The sequence below is a fragment of the Vipera berus genome, assembly GCF_964194415.1.
Source record: "Vipera berus genome assembly, chromosome: 6".
Classification (NCBI taxonomy): Eukaryota; Metazoa; Chordata; class Lepidosauria; order Squamata; family Viperidae; genus Vipera; species Vipera berus.
The window spans coordinates 20,933,842-20,954,670 of NC_138208.1; the positions used below are offsets into that span (position 1 = coordinate 20,933,842).

General features: G+C 38.9%; 1 protein-coding gene across 3 annotated transcripts in view; it reads right to left on the reverse strand.

The window, feature by feature from the left end:
- Positions 1–19,346, reverse strand: part of PLXNB2 (plexin B2) — a 394,275-nt gene extending 374,929 nt beyond the window's left edge. For 2 of the 3 annotated variants that reach the window (XM_081330943.1, XM_081330941.1), the window contains exon 1: positions 18,500–18,535. The gene's annotated coding sequence lies outside the window, so the exon portion shown is untranslated. Of the gene's footprint in view, positions 1–18,499 lie in introns of all 3 variants that reach the window. The other variant, XM_081330942.1, reaches the window with a different exon arrangement.
- Positions 19,347–20,829: the final 1,483 nt, after the last annotated feature.

Consider the following 20,829-nt stretch of genomic DNA (forward strand, 5'->3'; position numbering starts at 1 on the left):
CGATGTAGAAAAGATGTTGAGACTCTAGAAAGAGTACAGAGAAGAGCAACAAAGATGATTAAAGGTCTGGAGGCTAAAACATATAAGGAATGGTTGCTGGAATTGGGAATGTCTAGTCTAACGAAGAGAAGAGTGAGGGGTGACATGCTAGTAGTGTTCCAATATCTCAGGGGCTGCCACAAAGAAGAGGGAATCAAGTTATTCCCCAAAGCACCTGAAGGCAGGACAAGAAGCAACGGATGGAAACTAACCAAAGAGAGAAGCAACCTAGAAATAAGGAGAAATTTTCTGACAGTTAGAACAAGTAATCAATAGAACAACTTGCCTCCAGAAGCTGTGAATGCTCCAACACTGGAAGTTTTGAAGAAGAGAATGGACAGCCATTTGTCTGAAATGGTACAGGTTTCCTGCCTGAGCAGGGAGTTGGACTAGATAACCTCCAAGGTCCCTTCCAACTTTATTATTATTATTATTATTATTATTATTATTATTATTATTATTATTATTATTATTATTATTATTATTATTATTATTATTATTCCATTTGTTTAATTCATCTGTGTAACTTAGAATTAATGAAGATTCAGCTGATTGTAAAAAAACGGGATTCCATGCATGGCAGTAATGCTATTGAACTGGCTGCTCATGTAGTTACTGAGAGAAGGCCACCAGGGCTACAAAGTTCTTATTCTTAATACTGACAGTGCCCACTTATAATTTCATCTTTTTTTACCCTTTTTACCTCCTGGACCTTTTTGCCACAGGGAATGTTTATTCCTACAGATTTATTCCTGCACTGCAAAGTTATCTGCAGTGCAAATCTATCGTAGGGAGACAACTGGATGGTTTGGAGGCCTATGCTGTGGTGGGCTCTGAAGAGAAAGAGAGTTGGTCCAACTTTTCCTTAAGATTTTCTATACTGACCTAAAAATGATACTATTTCAAAGACATCTGTGGACACTCGCCGATTACGCTTTCAGGACTGCTTTTACAGCCCCTCAATCATTCCAGATTTTGTTTCTTATTTCATTATGCTCTGTTTGTTTGTTTATAAAAGAAAAAGGGCTTAAGATCTTGGCTGCTGAGTAACCTAAATCTTTTAAGGCAAGTCTATAACTTCAGCAGCTTGTGGCTTCAGTTGTGTTCTGGTGGCAGCTGTAGCTGAGACTACCGTAATTCTTTGCCAGCTTTAAACTGTTTCCACACATATTTTCCTACTTCCGCTGCTGTCAAAAGGAAGGAATCACTCTATGGTTTAAATCAGGGGTCCTCAACCTTGGCAACTTTAAGATTTGTGGACTTCAACTTTGCCAGCTTTGCTGGCTGAGGAATTCTAGGAGTTGAAGTCCACAAGTCTTAAAGTTGCCAAGGTTGAGGACCCCTGCTTTAAATAATGGCTGCTACATATTTAATATAAGTCTGGTTCAAGCAACTTAAATCAGATTCAAAATGGCCTTTTTCTGCACACTTCAAGAGTTAAGTAAAATGTTTCACATTTCACATTAAGTCATAATGGGACTTGTTTGGTTTTGCATATTGTGCAGCCTTTTTCAATTAAATAATACCGTGTGTATGTGTATATGTATATGCAAGTGTGCACTATAGCTTTAATGTGATTAAATCTTATATGATTCATCTCTTTTAAAATATCCTGAGAATTATAATAAGTGTTCATGAGAAAGACAAAATAAACTTGCTTCATTTTTTCAAATTGATACTATGCAACTAACTGTGAAACAAAGACCAGACTATCTCTTTCTTTACTTCGGTACAGCAAGGATCACTAACAATTTAGCAATTGTTTAGTTACCTGAAATGCACTTGCAGGGCTGAGGATTGAAATGAAAACACAGTGACTAATTGCTTCAGCTGAGAAAAATAAATTTAACATCCCTTACAGAGAATATCTGTATATTATAATTTCTGAACAGCAGCAGCACATAGCACAAATACCAAAATTATAATTAACAAGCAAAATTTTACAGCAACTAAAATACTGTAGGAAAAAATAGTGTCTGTTGTAATTTACAAAAATGTAACAATGTATTTTAAATGCTTAGATTAAAATAAGATGGAAAAAGGAATGCTGCACTGAAATAAAACATACTGTACGTATACAGTTAAGTTTACTACAATAAATATTTTAATGAAACATCAAACTCAAACGATAATCCACAGTGAAGCTAGTAATACACAGTGCTTTCTCCCATAAACTGAGTTAGTCTCCTGTCTAAAGTAGCTTTAACAAAATCACAAAGCTACAACTGTTGAATATTCTATCCTGCAGATCTTCATGCTCTGGCTAGTAATTACAGCTTACAATAGGTTACTATAATTTATCTATGTTCCAGAAAGACAGGATGAGGAACTCTACAAAGTTGATTAGAAAGCAGTGGTGGTGTGGGGGGACCATGAATCTTCACACATCCCATTTATAACAGCTCCAACCCAACAGAAAGACAAGTATGTGCTGGCCATTACAAAGGTTATTATGAAATCAAACAGGAGAAAGATTGGTCATAGTTAGCTGAGTCATGTGAAAAGGATTCACTGAACTTGTGATGGTATCTTGAGCAATGCTATACCTTTATTAGCAAGTTGTACAGATATTTACTGTTTCTTTTACCAAGAGTATAAAATTACACAATGTGGCTATTTCAGTGAAGTTTATTAATCTATTTTATTTTTAATCTCACCTTTATTGCTTTATGACTCAAGGCATATCTATAACGCCTTCCTCCTATTTTCCCCAGAACAACAGCCCTGTGAGGTAGGCTGGGCTGGAAGAGAGTGACTGGACCCAAAGTCTCCCAGCTTGCTTTCATACCTAAAGTGGGACTAGTTCTCAGAGTTCTTTGGTTTCTTGTCAAGTGCCATAACCACTAACTGGTTTTGAGATTCAGAAAAGAAGGGCAACAGGTCACCAAAAGCTGCAATTTCCAGTGGTAAACTACATTTTCCAGTCCCAGGCACCATTTTATGAAAATGCTCTGGACAGCCATCACTCCAAAAAAGCTAACATCTTACAGGATTAATTATAATCATTTGAGCTATCCGAAGGATCACTGACATCTCATTAGATTCTGTTACGTTTCTGGAAGCTTTTTGCATTTTATGTTAGGGAAGTGCTAGCATTAGCACTTATATATGCCACTTCACAGTGCTTTATAACCCTCTCTCTAAGCAGGTTACAGAGTCACCATGTTGCCCCCAACAATCTGTCTCCTCATTTTACAAACCTCAGAAGGAAGGATGAGTCAACCTTGTGCTGGTGAGAATCGAACTGCTGGCAGTCAGCAGAATTAGCCTGCAATACTGTAATTCTAAGCACTGTGCCACCACAACTCTTACAAAAGATCTACAAAGGAAAGTAGGTCTGACTACACTAAAAAGTCACAATCCATTCTTCCATAAAACACGTTCTTACTAGGCATTTAAATTCAATTTTAATTTAATTTCACCCTTCCTTTTCAACTGCTCCTTGTGTACTCATTGCTCCTGTAATTGAACCCATCCACCTTGCTGATGCTCGTCCTCTTCTCTTTTCTTCCGTCTTTCCCAGTATTGTGAGTTGTACAAAAGAAATAATTTTTTCCCACTCCCACAGGATTAGAATGTGCAGGAGTAGAAAACAGAATAAATAATACTATTGTTTTTATTAGCTTAATAAAGTTTTTCAATCCATTCAGGTTCACTCAGCCATCAAAGAACATCAATCATAGTTGACAGGCCACAGCACATTTTGGAATTCCATAGTATGCTATAAACAAAAAAACAATCCTTTAGATACACATATTCAAGAAAAAAGAGAGTATGTGCTGATCCACCAGGAGTAAAGTCTGCATATCTGGTAATGAAATTAAACTCTTTCCACAGTCCACATTCCCAATCAATCAAAGAAACGGTAGACATCTGGAATTACTGCAGAGAATTATAAGCCACACATGTGAGGAAATTTTAGGCCTAACAGCTCCATGGAATCCTCTAGTTTAAATCTTGAGTCTTCCCTCATCATTTCAACAACAGTCTTGCTCAGTGGTGGGATTCAGCCGGTTCGCACCAGTTCGGTAGAACTGGTAGCTAATTTTTTGTTGCCCAGGCCCAGAATGGACTTCTGGAAGTGGCATTCACACACAGAGAACCGGTTGTTCACATATTTGAATCCCACCACAGGTCTTGCTGATTATTTCTGACCTTCAAGGTTTCTAGCATCTGTTCCTTGTTTACAAAACGCTTATCTCTGTAGCAAGAACACTCACTTACTAGTTTCAACCCTAACACCATGCTTTGTAAATAAGATTTGATCTCTTTACTTGCATCTCACCCCAAAGTGATAAGATGCAAGTATTTCACTATCTGCATATTAGAGAAAATAAAGTGTGAATTACTATTTTTCAGGAACTTTGTCTTCACACCTCCTCTGAGACAGAAAAACATCCATATTGCTAGTATCTGAATTCTTGATCTTTAAAATACTGTAGGGTTATTCTAATAAATTCACAGCTTTACAAAATTTGTTCGGCCATTTATACTCAGTGGGATAGAGACTTTGCCTCTAACCTAAACTACCAAGAAGAAGCCATGCAGAAACTGTTGGCATAAATAAAATCAATGCTTGACTAGTACTGTCTACTTTTCTCTTTCATTATATTGATTTAAGAGCTTACTCCAATGGCTATGTATCCTATACTAGCTTAAACCTAAGCCCAAACAGAATATGAATACAAGTCCCCAGAGTGGTTTATTTAACTTTATTATGTAACACCCATCCTAGTGCTGTTCTAGTGAAACTGTTCTGCACTTATAGCATATTTTATGCAAATACAAACATTATGCAGGCAGATATTATGCACTTAAAAAGGTAAAGGTAAAGGTTCCCCGGCACATGCGTGCTAGTCGTTTCCGACTCTAGGGGGCGGTGCTCATCTCCGTTTCAAAGCCGAAGAGCCAGCGCTTGTCCGAGGACGTCTCCGTGGTCATGTCGCCAGCATGACTAGATGCCAAAGGCACACGGAACGCTGTTACCTTCCCACCATAGTGGTCCCTATTTGTCTACTTGCATTTTTATGTGCTTTCGAACTGCTAGGTTGGCAGAAGCTGGGACGAGTAACAGGTTCAGCGTCCTAACCCACTGACAAGTTCAGCGTCCTAACCCACTGAGCCACCGCGTCCCTTCTATTATGCACTTACAATAGGATAATACATTATATCTACAAAAGAACAGAACAAATGGAATCCTACTAGATGTAACATCTTTCTGATTCTACATTTTATATTATGAATTTTAACAATGTTGGGTTAATGACCAAAAAACAAGAAAACCCACTGACTCCTGTTTGTAGCATATTTAATGAGCTACACAGCCCCTCCCTACAATGCTACTTCCTATAGCAGTGATTCACTTCATTGGTTGGACTTCACCTCACATAATGTCCAACTCGTATTTCCCAAAATAGAAACAATGGATGTGATTTCCCAGAAAATTCACTCTAAATTGGTGGCTTATACATTATTCCACAGAGGAACCCTTTTGAAAAACCTATTTCATTTATTTCTCCATTCATGGTTTACGGTTCACTATTTCCCCCCCCCCCAATATTTTTATGCAACTACTCAAGTTTAACATTCATTTAACATTCATCAGAATATGACAGAATCAGCTCTCACCTAAATTAATCAAACTTTTGTTATTGCGAGACAAGAGACACAGGATATCTCATTTTAATCTTGCTTACAGAAAATAGACCCCATTCTTTTATAAAAATATATTTTATAAGAAATTTCACCAGAGTAAGAGTCATATTCTTGGAATGAATCCAGGAAAGCTGGAAGTGGAAAAGCAAGTAAAAGACCAGAACAACTTGAGAATGTCTTGGCCGCAATATCCCAGCCATCTGTTTTTATCAAAAAGCTCCCACAATCCAACAATTCCATGATTCCTGGATTTATGATGATGTTAAAATTAATCCAACTGAATTGGCACAAATACCAACATTGAGAGTACTTTAACTGTAAGAAAGAGACAATCCTGAGAAGTTTGTCCTGCATAGAAAATGCAACTCTAGGCATCCCTATTACCAATATGTTTATTACAAAAGCCCGTCTTACTTCAAAGCGTTTCCCTAAAATATGTGAATAGGATCTTTGGGCTGATGAAAGTAACCAAGGGCAAATTGGTCCATTTTATTTAATAGCTGGTTGAATCCATCCAAGGCAAATCTCCTTATGCTTCATGTTATCAACTCTTCCTTTAGAGGTCAACATTTCCTCTATTTAAATTATTATTCAAATACATTATATATGTTTCTTCTCTTCAAAATGGACTGAATGTTTTTAGCAAGTCTGGATCACAGCTGTAATACTTTTAATGCAAACCATTTTAAATATATTATTCAACTGCACTGGTTTCCAGGCAAAAGAATGCTTATTTTAACTTCAAAAACCTCTTTAAGGCTTCAAAGAAAATTTATTTTAAAAAAATTCCTTCACATATTATCTAGCTAGACCAGGGGGGAGGCAACCTCGGCTTTTTTATGACTCATGGACTTCAACTCCCAGAATTCCTGAGTCAGCTAAGAGCCGAGGTTGCCTACCCCTGAGCTAGACTTTTGAGAGGGTCAAAATCTTATACTTTATGCCACCCCTGAAATCTAAGATAAAGAAAAGGACTGGGAAGTGTCTCTGATGGCACTCTACTTTAAAAATAACTTTTCCAGAGTGCCTTGTCTGGCATTTTCTTCAATAATTTCTGACCTCTTAGTATATTATATTGTTCATTTTCAATAATATTTATCTCCACAATGGAATGTGAGATTGTTGACGTTGTTATGAATGTATATTTAATAATGTAATGACTGATGCATTTTTTAAAAAAAATGTATATAGACTGTTGGCAGCTTTGCAAATTTTGTCAAAATGTGAGCTATAAATATCCTAAAGAAATAAAAAGCCACAATACATTAGTTTTGTTCCTAATGTCCTAAAGAAATATAAAGCCAAAGTATTTTTATTTTGGTCTTGTACACAAAAGGGAAGTAGATTATAAAAATCTATTTTTACAGCACTGTAACAAGAAAACAAAAAGAGAGAATTCACACCAGTTTAAAAGAGCTTTAGAATGTTTAACAAGATTTTAGACTCTGGAATAAGACAAACAGTCCTGCCTCTAACTTTGCAGGGTTGAAGCTGAATCTTTTTTCCCCCATTTTCCAGGTGTGCTACACTTGCAACTGCTAAAACCTGGCTGCATAAGTTCCATCATTTGGAAGCAGAAAACACAAATAAGTTCTAAAATAGGCTTAAATCAATTTTAAACCAAGCTTCTAAAATTATAAAAATCTCTCACCCAGTCCACAAAAGCTAGAAAACAGGGGGGGGGAGAAATCTTGATGCTTCCAACATACATGTGACTCAGTCTCTGCTCCCATTCTGTGGTTTTTATTCCACCAAAAAAAGTTTAATGTCAGCTCTGACCTCATACCACTGAATACTCCTGCTTTATAGATTATTAAGAAAAAGAAAAGGGAAAATTTTGTTGTTCAAAAAATAGATTTTTAATTCAGGTTAGGAAAGCAATTCCTGCCAAGAATATACAGCAAGGCAGTTAAAGACCAATTCTGAATTCTTAAAACATGCAGTATTGACTTCAAGATGACCTAAACTGATTTATTCATTTCTGGAAATTCCAAATTAGTACAACGGACTTTGCATAATACTCTTTGATAATACCTATTGGATTTTACTAAGCTTTCCACAGTGTATAGATACTGAACAGATTGAAAAGCATGTTGAATGATTTTCCTAAAGTAGAGACAGGCAAAATCCTGACCAGTAAGAAGTTGACAAACTACAAAGGAGAGCCTTGCTTGTAGAACACTCATCATCTTCTACAATACTTATTAGCCACCCATCATCTTTCTTAAAAGTAGAGGTAGTTGATGACAATGATCTAAAGCACGGGTGTCCAACTCGCCACATCACGTGACGTGTGATGACATATCGTGACTTTTTTTTGCATTGCTGGAGCTGGAGTGGGTGCAGCCTCTGCATGATGCAACTGGCCCGCAGGCCGGCAGTTTGACACCCCTGATCTAAAGCATTTTGTTTGAAAATGTGATCATCTGCACAGAAAAAAAAGAACAAAGATAACTTGTGGGAGCATGGAATAGCACCCCAAGAATTTGGAAAGTATATGATAGGCTTCCTTAATATATAGATGCCATATTTTTTTTTTAAAAAAAAAGCTCACTAAAAACATGTTTCAACTTTTATTAGATAACCAAAAAGGTTCAAGGAAAAATGTTACTGATACATTTGTCATCAGACTTCTTGAAAGTCAGAAAAAAATGAGATATTACAGGTTCTTTTGCCCTATAGAGAGAATTAAAGTGAAAGAGCCAACGAGAGAAAGAAGACGTGAAATTGCACTCTAAAAAACAGAACTTTTTTTTTAAAAGAGAAAGGCTGCAAAAGTCATGAATATCCTACCAGTTCACCTCTCTGCATCTTGTTTTCTCCCACCAAGCTCTTCCTGCTTTATCTAACCCCATCTCTGGAAAGATCAATTATGAGAAATGTTGTGTAGCTAGTTCTTTGCAGGCATTGAGCAAGACGGAAGGTTCAAAACAGCAACATGCTTTACTGAAGTCAAACAGAACAGAACTGAAATAGTGGCTGCTGCACAGCTATTTATATGGTTGGCCTCTAGGCAGTGACCAATAGATTTGAAGGAGGCCATTCCCGCCCCAAATCTACCAATGATATCCCTGGAGACAACTAGTCTGGCTTAGTCAGTAACCGTTACACATACACACCATTGAGCAACCGTTAATGCAGCATTTAAACAGACACGTGAATCTGTACAAGCAAAAACTCCAATACATTACAAGAAATATAATTTAGTTCTAGTTGGTCTGATATTAAGAGATATTTTCTTTTCTCTACATTCCTTCAGTAGGTCCTATTCTCTTCACCAGGAAAGCTCTAGCACAGGGGTGTCAAACTGCCAGCCCATGGGCCAGATGCATCTTGCGGAAGCCGCGCTCACTCCATTGCAGGCAATGGCAAAACCATCCCGATACGTTGCTTGACATCACGTGATGTCGCAAGTTTAACATGTCTGCTCTAGCAGTTATAACCACTAGCTACATTTCAAAGACAGACCACAACAACTGTTTTATTTGTAAACCTTTAGTCCTGAACTCGTTTTTGATCTCTGAATAAACCACTTAATAGGACAAACTATAGTCTGGATAGATTCAAGTGGCATGGCTATACTAACAGAATGTAGTATATGCATTGGGTAGTAACTCAGAAGTAACCACTAAGTCTCATTTAGCGGACAGAAGTCATTGATAACAATAATAATTTCCAGGGGTTTATTGACAAAAGCAAACCTAGTAGTTGAAATAGAAAATAGGCTCAAGCAATACATCAAGAGCAACAAAGATGATTAGGGGACTAGAGGCTAAAACATATAAGGAACGGTTGCTGGAATTAGGTATGTCTAGTCCAGGGGTAGGCAACTTTGGTTCTTTTATGACTCGTGGACTTCAACTCCCAGAATTCTTGAGCCAGCCATGCTGGCTCAGGAATTCTGGGAGCTGAAGTCCACGAGTCATAAAAGAGCCAAGGTTGCCTACCCCTGGTCTAGTCTAATGAAGAGAAGGATGAGGGGTGACATGATAGCAGTGTTCCAATATCTAAGGGGCTGCCACAAGAAGAGGGACTCAAGCTATTCTCCAAAGCGCCCAAAAGCAGGACAAGAAGCAACGGATGGAAACTAATCAAGTAGAGAGGCAACCTAGAACTAAGGAGAAACTTCCTGACAGTTAGAACAATTAACCAGTGGAACAACCTGCCTCCCAAAGCAATGAATGCTCCAACACTGGAAGTTTTTAAGAAGAGGCTGGACAGCCATTTGTCTGAAATGGTATAGGGTTTCCTGCCTGAGGAAGGGGTTGGACTAGATGACCTCCAAGGTCCCTTCCAACTTTATTATTATTATTATTATTATTATTATTATTATTATTATTATTATTATTATTATTATTATTAACTTGTTGACTTTAAGGATGTCAGCAGATAGAACAAGCTGCTCTATGAAATAGTAAGTTCTGTTTTTGATGATTACCTGTGAAAAGTATTCTAGTGGATCATGCTTTGAGCAGGAAGTCTGACTAGATAACCTCTAAGGTATTTTCCAATCAATTATTTTATAAGATAATATCTGACATTAATGACACACAGGCAATTGCATATGAGCAAATAATTACTTTGCCCTCAATCATACAGTTAATAGTTTACAATGGCAAAGACAGATACTTTAAGCAGTTAACAAATGAAAGGCTGACACAGTGATTTAAAAAAAAATACCAGTCTGGAGGGACTTTAGAACATTAGTTAAATGAAAGAAAGATGAAGAGCGTCAAGGCTTCTCACCAGACTGAAAAGGGCAGAAAGTTTAAAGATACAGCATTCACACATACTTATACCAAAGGAGAGCAGTGGGCATAGCTTAACTTGAGAATGGAAGAAACAGCAGGTTGTGTTTTTGTAAAGAAAGTGGAAAAGAGAATTCTGATCATAAGGAGACAAAGAATCATTCGACAGAACTGGAATATTACTACTAGCCTGGGAAAGAAGGACGCAGGTTTAGCTTTCTTCTGGATTAAAAGAAAAGACGATATAGAGAAAAAGAAACCATTCTTTGGAGAAGGAAGGAAGGAAGGAAGGAAGGAAGGAAGGAAGGAAGGAAGGAAGGAAGGAAGGAAGGAAGGAAGGAAATGACCATAGCTTGACCAAGAAGGAAATGATGGGTAAATGATGTAGAACTATTGTATTTCTATCTTTCCCTTAAAGGTACAGCAAATAAAGGTACAGCAAATAAAAAGAAAGGTTTGGATTTAGGGAAAATTATTACTCAGCTCACAAACCAAAAGAAAAGAAAAATCTCAGATTTTCTATATAATGGATTCTATACTGAGCATGGGATTGGATGAGATATCCTATAAGATCCCTTCCATCGCTATGATTCTACATATAATTAAGTTTAATTTAATTATGGATATTAACAAGACATTTTTTAATTATTCATTTAATGCTTTTTGTGTTTTGTCTCATTCAAAATTACAATTTAATAAAAGGACTCTGGAGCCATATCTAAGGTATTCAGAGATAACATGATCTCTGGCTTCAGGTTATGCTTTTCACTTTAAACATGTGCAGAGTATGAAAATCTTGGACACTGAAATCAAAAGTGCCATATATAGAAAAAACTAGTTTTGGGTCAAAACAAACAGCATAAACTTCATCACTTTATTTCAGTGATTTCAGAAATTTTACAACTGGCAAAGGAAGTACACTGCAAGTATTTCTTCGTTTCATTTTGCTTTTCTCTGAATATTCTGTCTATAAATCATCCAAAAGTATTTGTTCTACAGGCAACCTTTCTGTAGTTAATAAAAATTACTATGATCAGGCCTTAAATACGATAACTGCATTGTCCTGCAGTGCACATTCATCTATAGAGGTTTATTCTGTTTGAAGAATGAAAGCACAACTAGAAGAAAAATATCTATACATATTATGACACTGCTATTAAGAATATTATATTTGGCAACATTGCTTCAGCATTTTGGCAGTACTTCAAAAGCCTGCAATGTTTATTTATTATTATTATTATTGCTTTATGTATTACTACCCATGTAGCACTATTTCTGTTATTACAGATAAGAGAGAAGTTCAAGGAAAATTAAAATGCTATAATAATCATGAAAACTCTCATATACAAAGTGCTTTGCTGAATTACCCATCATTCAGTTATGTCCGATTATACTTATTTTGCTTTATGTCACCAATTCATCCTCCTGCACAATTTTACTTTTCCAAACTAAAAGGCACAAATTTTCTTAACATTGTAGATTTGATGAGATCACTAAAACCAACTTTTCTAAAATTAACTCTTCTACCTAATTTTGAAAAAGAATCAAACTGTTGGAGGCACAACCAAAGCCATGGCCATTCTAGGTAGGGATCTGTCACCCCCCATCTGATGACCAAAACTCTAACTTGATTTACAATTTTTAACCCCAGTTAATGCAAAAACAAAGTGTAAAAGGTACAGGCATTATTTGATGCCCAGATTTTATATAAAATTAGCTTGACCCTCCTTTTCAGAACTGTATGTGGAATGAACTTCCTAGCAATGTTGCTAATCCAGCTAAAATACTAAATGATCTATTTTAAAATTCTGATCTAACAATTATTGGACATCAAGCTTATTGAATGAACAATGTCAAAAAGTAATGTTAAACAGCCAAGCAACAAGGTAAGTCTCTAGAAACTACAGTTTCAATCAGACTATCTAGTGAAGTCAGAGTAATGAAAAAGTTCCTATTGAATCTATGTGAACTTTAAAGTGGGACAAATTATCTGTAGAGTTATGTTTATTGTCTTGCCTTACCAAGATTTTCAGGAAATCTTTTTCAGGGATCTATGACATCATCATAATGAACTGCAATGAGAAAGAACAGTGTTTCTCTCAATTATTTAGTTATCTTTATGAATGAATCACTTCTGTTCCTATTATGTACATCTGTGTGGGTGTGAGTACATATACACATACTGTTCTTGCAAAAGAGTTAAAAAAGAAATTTCAGCAAAAAGAAAATGAAAACTGGAAAGATTTTAAAAAATTGTGGAAGAATTTTAAAAAGAAAAAAGAAAACTATACTATTATTGCATGATGTTATAGTTTACATGGAAGAAATTGGCCATATTCAAATGCATTAGTTGCAAGGATAAATTTAAAAAAGTAAATAAAAATATTGCCCTGATGATTAAATAACTTGACATGTTAAATTTGTATATTATGTATGTTAATACAATCCTTGTACTGATCTTTAATAGGTATCTGTAATACAAAGGTTAATAGTTTGTATTTATTACTAGAAATCTTAATAACCACTAATTTTTAAGAAAATATTTTTGAATCTCAATTAATGGCAGCAGAAAAAGTCTTCCTTTCCTCCAAATTTTCATTTAACTTGGGCATTGAAATACTGCACATTTATAAGCCTGAAGCCAGCAAGTTCATAAGTGACTTGCTGTCCAAACTGCTATCAACTGGTACTGATCTAGTACCCTAACCTTGTTGAAACTGTGTGTAAAGAGTGAAGAGATAAATTCATTAGTTTGCCATACAACAAAGAATCATTTAAAAAAATCTCTGTGATTATGTAAGGAACAGTCTGCATTGTACTTGGACATTCTATTCTACTGCAAAATATGAGGCATAAGAATGATCAGAGATTGTTAAAAGAGATTTACAGTATAGGTCTACCAAGAAGAAAGCCCTGTTAAGTTTAATGGAGACTATTCCTAGGAAAGTGTTAAAATGACTGCAGTCCTAAAGATACAAATAGAACTTTGAGGCAAGGGCTAGCAAAGTTCATAATGAGAACAAATCCATTTTGCAACTATAATCAAATAGGTAGACACACACACAAAAAATACACAAAGACTTTGCACACATGAGCCACAGCATTCTCAACATGAATAAAATCCCTCTTACAGAGCAAAATGAAGGTCCCGATTTAAGCAGGACCAAACAAGTGATAAAGCCCTACAATTATTACAAAATATTTTAAATGGAGTTGGCCTAACTTTAACAAAATCTACAATATAAATTGAGTGTAAAAATTGTTGCCTGATTGTAGGTTGGTATAGGCCAACTGGATCCTTTCTTTCCCTTTCTGCTCGATCTGTATTAATACCTATTTCATTTCATTTCAGCTCCCTTTAAAACTAAAAGCAAAGTAATATGCTATGGATATCCTTTCTCAGTGCCCTGATAGGGCCGAGGGAGCCTGGATGGGGGATAACAGGCTTCTTCTGAACCCTACTAAGACAGAGTGACTATGGGTAGGCAGCTCCTGGACTCATGATTTTTGCTTGAGGTACAAGTGGAAGTCATAGTTGGGTCTTTGTTTATTGGTCTTTGGGTTGTGTGCCAGTTACATCCCTTCTGGGATCAAGAAGCTCTCCTCTCAGTGAATCATATACCCTGTCCATCTCTGAGATGGACTGCTGCAATGTGCTCTACTTGGGACTATCCTTGAAGAGTATCAGGAAGCTGAAACTGGTGCAGAATTACAACAGTGCGAGCAGTTTTGGGTGCCCCTTTGATGTTGCATATAACACAAGCTACGCAAGCTGCTCTGGGTACCAGTTTGCCTCTGGATCCAATTGAAGGTGTTAGACATTTAAAGCCTTTCATGGCATGGGACCAGAATACCAGAGGAACAGTCTTGTCCCAATTAACATTAACATATCCCAGCTAGACAAGCTGTGTTTCCCATCAGCCAAGGAGTTTTGGCTAGAAGGATATAGGAGGAGAACATTCTCAGTTGCTGCTCCAGCCCTATGAAATATTCTAACCCACAGGAGCCCCCACTCAGGTTTTCCAGAGTATTAAGACCTGGTTTTGCTAATTAGCATGGGAGTCTAAAAATATAATGCAGCCCTTGGGATGGCTGGTGGCCTGTCAATTTCCTGCTCCTTATTAATCTCCTGGTCCTCTGAATTTTGTATCCTGATCTTTATTTGGAAGTTCTAGTACTTGTTTTAATTTATGCCTTTATTCAAGTATTTATATGATTAAATGTCTATGTTCTTTGGGAAATAGTACGATACATTTAAAAAAACAACCCCAAAGTAAATAATAAATATATCCCACCTGTAGAAATGAGGAGTGTTTGGGCAAGAGAACAGTAATCATTCTCTCCAGCCTCTATTATTTTAAATGCAACTTAAACAAAATCCTAGTGGATTGGGCCCAAATTAATTAGCAAGAAACCTACCATTTTAATATTTAGGCAGCAATCCCAAATGAACTCTGAGTCAAGGCTGTAGGAAGTGAAGCAAAGCTGAAGAGATGTAGTGAGAGAATCAAATCCAACTAGTATTTGTTGTAGTCTTGAAATCATGAAAGTGAAAGGAATCAAGGAAACGCTTCATAAAATCAATCACTTTCTAATTTGACATACTTCCTGTATATCAGTGAATCATCAAAGACATTTCAACAATTTTCTTATACCTTGTAAGGAATTATTATATCCATATTCCTAAACTATATCCTTGTACATATATGACATTAAAGCAAGGTTTGCATAATTACATATTTCTGAATGTATTATTTTATTGGCAGGATTCACATGACATTAGCAAAACAAGGTTTACAAACCATAATAGCAATGTGTTAACCCAGAAACAAGAAAAATACCAGTGTGAACCTAGCTTATCTGTCTATACCAGGGGTATCAAACTGCAGGCCCATGGGCCAGATGCGTCATGGCAAAACTGCACCCACCCCATTGCCGGAAAAGGCAAAAAAGTCACGATACATCACATGATGTTGCGAGTTTGACACCCCAGTCTATACTGTATGATTTCACCAGAAAATAATTAATAGAGGGAATAGCAAGAAAGATCCTTAAGCAAACCATCTCTTTTACTTATCATTAAGCCTATATGTTAGAAAGTGAAATAATAAAAATAACTGATGTTCAAATAGCAAGATTTATCAACTATAAATGTACCCTATATTTTCTCCATATCTGCCCCAGAATTCTGCAATGGGAAACAGTGCAAAGAACTGTCCAGAATAGCATTAAATGATGCTCAACCATGGGGTCAATTCAAAGTCTTCTAAAGGTGGAGGGGCAGAATAGCAGCAAATGCTGTAATCTCAAATATAAAGTGGGTCCTGATGAAAATATTCCATTTGAAACTGAAGATGGATCAACATCAAGGCATCAACACAAATATTTTGAAACACAGTGATAAGAACTGTATTGCAATATATTGGGTTACTAAAGTCTTTCCCACACATTCTCAGTTACTCAGCAACTTCTTCAATGGACAAAATATTAAACTAAAATTAACACACATGCACATATACAATATTGGATGCCGCAAAGCAAGTGGGGAGGGGCTGGTACTGAAATGGACACAGTGCCCTATGTCTTTCAGATTTATAAAAAGGCCCTGGACAAGTTCCATTGATTTCAAGATGACTAAGTCTAGACCACAACCTATAACCAGTTATTGTTTCAGCATTTACATCCCTAGGTTTTACTCTTATCACAAAAGCTTGTAACCCAAAGGAGAAGCGCTATTATCTCATCACCCCCAGTTTCCCAGTCACTTGTCTCATCTTTCTCTCTTCAAAATCAGGCTTTTCCTCCTTTTTTATGGTGGAGTTGTTGTGCTAGCACTATTTTCAATTATGCACTAAATTGTATTTTTAACCTTGCTATGTCATGATCTCGAAGCCCAGCATGTGAGAAGCAATTAGACTCTAACCCACTGATCACTTTTTGGCAATCATCCTCTGGAAGGATGCTACTGTGTAAATTCTGTGTTAGGAATAAATCCAAAATTTACCAGGAAGAGGAAAGTTCTTTAAAAATTAAACATGAAAATGTCTAAACACAAAGAAGGGTGGGGAATACTAAACTAGTTCATCCTATACATGCCTGTCATAGCTTCTTGGGAGTTCCATATGTGAAGTTCAACAGGGTATGCTTCTGAGTAAGCCTGTCCAAAGTGCAACTACCTACACCATGGCAAGATTGCTGCTCTAGAAGCACCTTGCTTCATTGTAATATTTGTATAGCTGCAAAAAGGGGAAAAAAGAGAGCCAGCAATTTTTGTCCACAAAATGTGCTGATATGCTGGATTGTGGGAAGAGATACTAGAGAAACTTGAATCTAGCCAGGTAAATCAGGCAAGCATAAGTTAAAGAGAGTAACTGCCTTTCATTTTTTGGGAAAGCAACTGAGAAACAATCCAAATTTCTAAGCCACCTAGACAGCTGAATTTCAGACAGAATGAGTAGAACATAAAACCTAGTGGATAAAACTTCCACTATGGGTTATTAATGTCTGTCTTTGGTGTGGGCATAAAATATTCAAGCACAGAGATTGATTTTGTAGTATGTGTACCCTAGTCCTACAAGGGTTATCTTCCCTTTAGCAGCTAATTAACTGCCAAGCCAATGAAATACCTTTCCATACAAACTGCAGGTGTCACAATCTCACGCATGGAAGACTCACCTGGATAACTGCAGAGGAAACCCCCCCCCCAAAGACAAAACTACCCTGTTCTGAAGCAAATAAACTGAGTGACTCACAGAGTACGGAGCCCAGTTCCCTTCAGCAAAATAAGAGAACTGTTTTATGAGCCAGTTTTAAACCTTTGCCTTTTTTTTCCCCAACGCAAGCCCCCAATCTGCCTTCAATCTCAAGACAGTGTCAAAACAGGGGCAAGAGATCTCAAGTCCAAGTGGCTGAATGCTGCTCAAACCAACGACTCCCACCAGCGAGGAATGAATGGGAGCTGAATGTGTGCATAATTCTATCACTGGCGGATTCTAAGGCACGATAACATCAGCTTTTTTTTTTAAATTCCATTTATATCCCGCCCTTCTCCGAAGACTCAGGGCGGCTTACAATCTAAAGCACAAATCAATGTGCTTAGCAATAGCCTTCATTCTATGTATATGTCTGCTTATTAGGACTTTCGGGGCCCCCAAGCGGCATTATTACAAAGTCAGCTTATTGCCCCCAACAATCTGGGTCCTCATTTTACCTACCTGGGAAGGATGGAAGGCTGAGTCAACCTTGAGCCTGGTGGGATGCGAACCTGCACTAATTGCAGGCAGCTGGTGTTACTTAAGGAGGCATTAGCCCACTGCTCCACCAAAGCTTGATATGCCGAAAGTATCCACAGGCACAAACTCTAGGAAAGAAATCTTTCTTCCCCGGTTCTGAAAAAGGAACTGAAAAACTTCCTGCCGTCCCCGGTTCCTCAATCCAATCCTCTTCCCTAAGCATTCAGTGGTGACAGGCGCGATGGGAAGGGGGGGGGGGAGGAGAATCTCTTTTCCCACCGCAGACCTTGAGAAAGTTTCACACGTAACTAAACCTGATGCTTCCAACGAGCTTTAATCGCAGCACCGCCAGCCACCTAAGTTCGGCGGGGAAAGCCAGGAGTTTGCCCTTAATGGAAACCATCTGCCGTTCAAAAACGTGGAAGGGCGATCGCTTCTTCTTTCGAGAAAAGCCGAAAAAAAGGAGCGGCGATCGCCACACTGAAATACACCGGGGGGAGACGGGGGGAGAGAGAAATCAAGTCCTCTTTACCCTTCCTGCCTGCCTGCCTGCCTCCCAGCGGTCCTGAAGCTCCGAACTTCCTTCCAGCGAACAGACGAGCGCGGGCCACACCGACTTGGAAGCCGTCCTCGGAATTGGAAAGCGGCGAGCGAGAGCTTCCGAGAGAGGCCGGCTGGCTTGTTTGTTTGCTCGGCGGATCAGCAAATCAGCAATCCCGGGAGGGGTTTCCAGGCTTTCAACAGGTGGAGCCTCCCTTTGTGAAAAAGGAGGGGGGAGCGAAAATGGAGGGAGGGGGGAAAGCGGGAGGGAGGAAAAAAACTTACCCAAGTTGGAAAGACTGAGGAGGAGCCGAGCCGAGCCGAGCCGGGCGCGCCTTTGTGTGCCCGGCTCTCTCTTCGGCTGCAGGCGCCGCCGCCGCCCGAGACTGGAGCCGAGTGGCTTGCGCCTCAACCGAGCAGCTCCCGGAGGCAGCTGAAAAGACCGGCAGTCGTCGTCGCCGCGCTCAACGGGCTGTCCATGTCGCCAGGAGGGAGCGACCTGGTCAGCTTGCCGCCCTTTGGAGCCGAGACAGCCGCCTCCACAAGTCGGAGCGAAAGCGGCGGCGGCGGCGGCGGCTTCCCCGAAAGAAGAAGAAGGAAAAAAAAAAAGGAAAGGGAAGGCGGGCGGGAATACGAGGCAAGCCGCCAGAGAGAGAGAGCAAAGGGGCTCTCGTCACATGATGCGCCGGAGCGCCCGCCTCTGCTCGCGCCCTCCTGCCAGCCCCGCCGCGGGAAAGGAGGAAACCAGCCCGTAGCAGACACACCTGAAGAGGCTGCTGCCCATATCCGTCGCCCGCACAAAGCCAGACAGGAAATGGAGGGACCAGGCCGGGGAGGGGGGAAAGAAATAACAAAGCCGAGCAAGCAGCTTGGGAAAGAAGGAAAGCTCTCCGCCCGCCCTCTAGCGCCCGACGCCTCAGTAAGAAAGTGGGGTCTTCGCTAGCCGCCGCTAGAATCTCCGGATAAAAAGGCAGGGAGCGCGCGCCGGGAAGGGGCTTCTTCGCTTCCACCCCCCCCCCCGCCCTCTCCGCCTCATTGGGCTTCTCTGCCAACCGCTCAGGCTTCGGCTTGCCGGTGCCAGGAAGCGCCGCTATGCCAGATGAAGGAGGGCCGCCTGGGTGTCAGCCCGGTTTGGCTCTGGAAACCTGAATTGGGACCTGTAGGGCAGGGGTCTTCAAACTTGGCCCTTTCATGACTTGTGGACTTCAACTCCCAGAATTCCTCAGCCAGCCATGCTGGCTGAGGAATTCTGGGAGTTGAAGTCCACAAGTCATGAAAGGGCCAAGTTTGAAGACCCCTGCTGTAGGGCCTCGGAGTTTGCTTCTGACCAGACGGCTGGGAAGCTAGCTTTTCCCTCCTCTAAGCGGCTGGTTGAGGAAAGGCCGAGTACCTTTCTTCCTCCTAAGCACGCTGGTGTTTGGAAAAAATTGGAAAGCGTTCTCACACACACACACACACCACCGCCACCACCACCCTGCATTTCATGCAAAATATTATAGTTTTAAGTGTGACTTGCTTTCTTCTTTATACTTCCTAACGGGCGCTGTGAATTTTTTTACTCCTGTCAGTAGAAATTTGCACAGAAGTACATGGAAAATTTCTGTCCATATGTTGTGAAGTTACAAATTATCCACCACCATCACCTTTAGGCAGTTTCCTTGCTCCTTAATGGTGACTTTTTAATTCCAGGATGTGAAGATCTGTATCTGAAAAAAAAAATCCTGGAGATGTACTATTGTTTTTTTAAAAATAATAATAAAGACTTCATCAGATAATATTTCCTGGGAGCCCAATGAGCAGTTGGCGTAGGAATCCAGTACCATTGTTTCCTTTGTTTCTTTGTTATTTCCCAGATCTGGGATTTCATTTCTTTGTGGTCCCCTGTTTAACTACCTATCAAACTGATCCAATCCAGCTTATGTTTTCCAAGGTCAGCCAAGGTTGGCTAGTGGTGCCATCTACTGTGACATTTGCATACCTACCAGATATTTTAAATACAATAGATTGGCAAAGAGTTAGAAAGTTTGTTATTTTGAGTGTTACTTAAGTAAGTATTCACACAACACTTCTTAGGAAGATAAAATAGATAAAAGTTGTCAGCATTCCTACTAATGGTAAAAAGACTGGTCAGCTTTGGGGTAGTTTGTTCCTATTCCATAAGTATAATAACTTGTTCTTCTATGCAAGGATAGGGCTTCAGCTATTGTTGTCTGTCTCTAAACATCGGTGTCTGTAAATAACCAAAAGACAATGAAATAACACAGCACAAAACCTGTTTTGCATCTCAAGGTCATGACATTACAGTGTCAACACTTACCTCACCCTATAGTGCCTATGTATACAAAAGGTACATGCAGTATATTGACACACTTAGGAGTTGGCTGTGTGAGGAGACTTGTAAAAGTGAATTGAATGCACTGGGAATGGGTTATTTAAGAAATACATCTATTAGAAGAAGAGGCAAGGTGGAGAATGGACAAATGATGAATGAATGTGGATTGAATACAAAAATCTGAACTGTATCAAAGATGGAGAAGTCAAGATGAGAGTTAAACAGCAAATCAAATACATGAAGGAAAAGTGAGTTGAGGTAAAACTGAGAAAGTTGTGGCTGG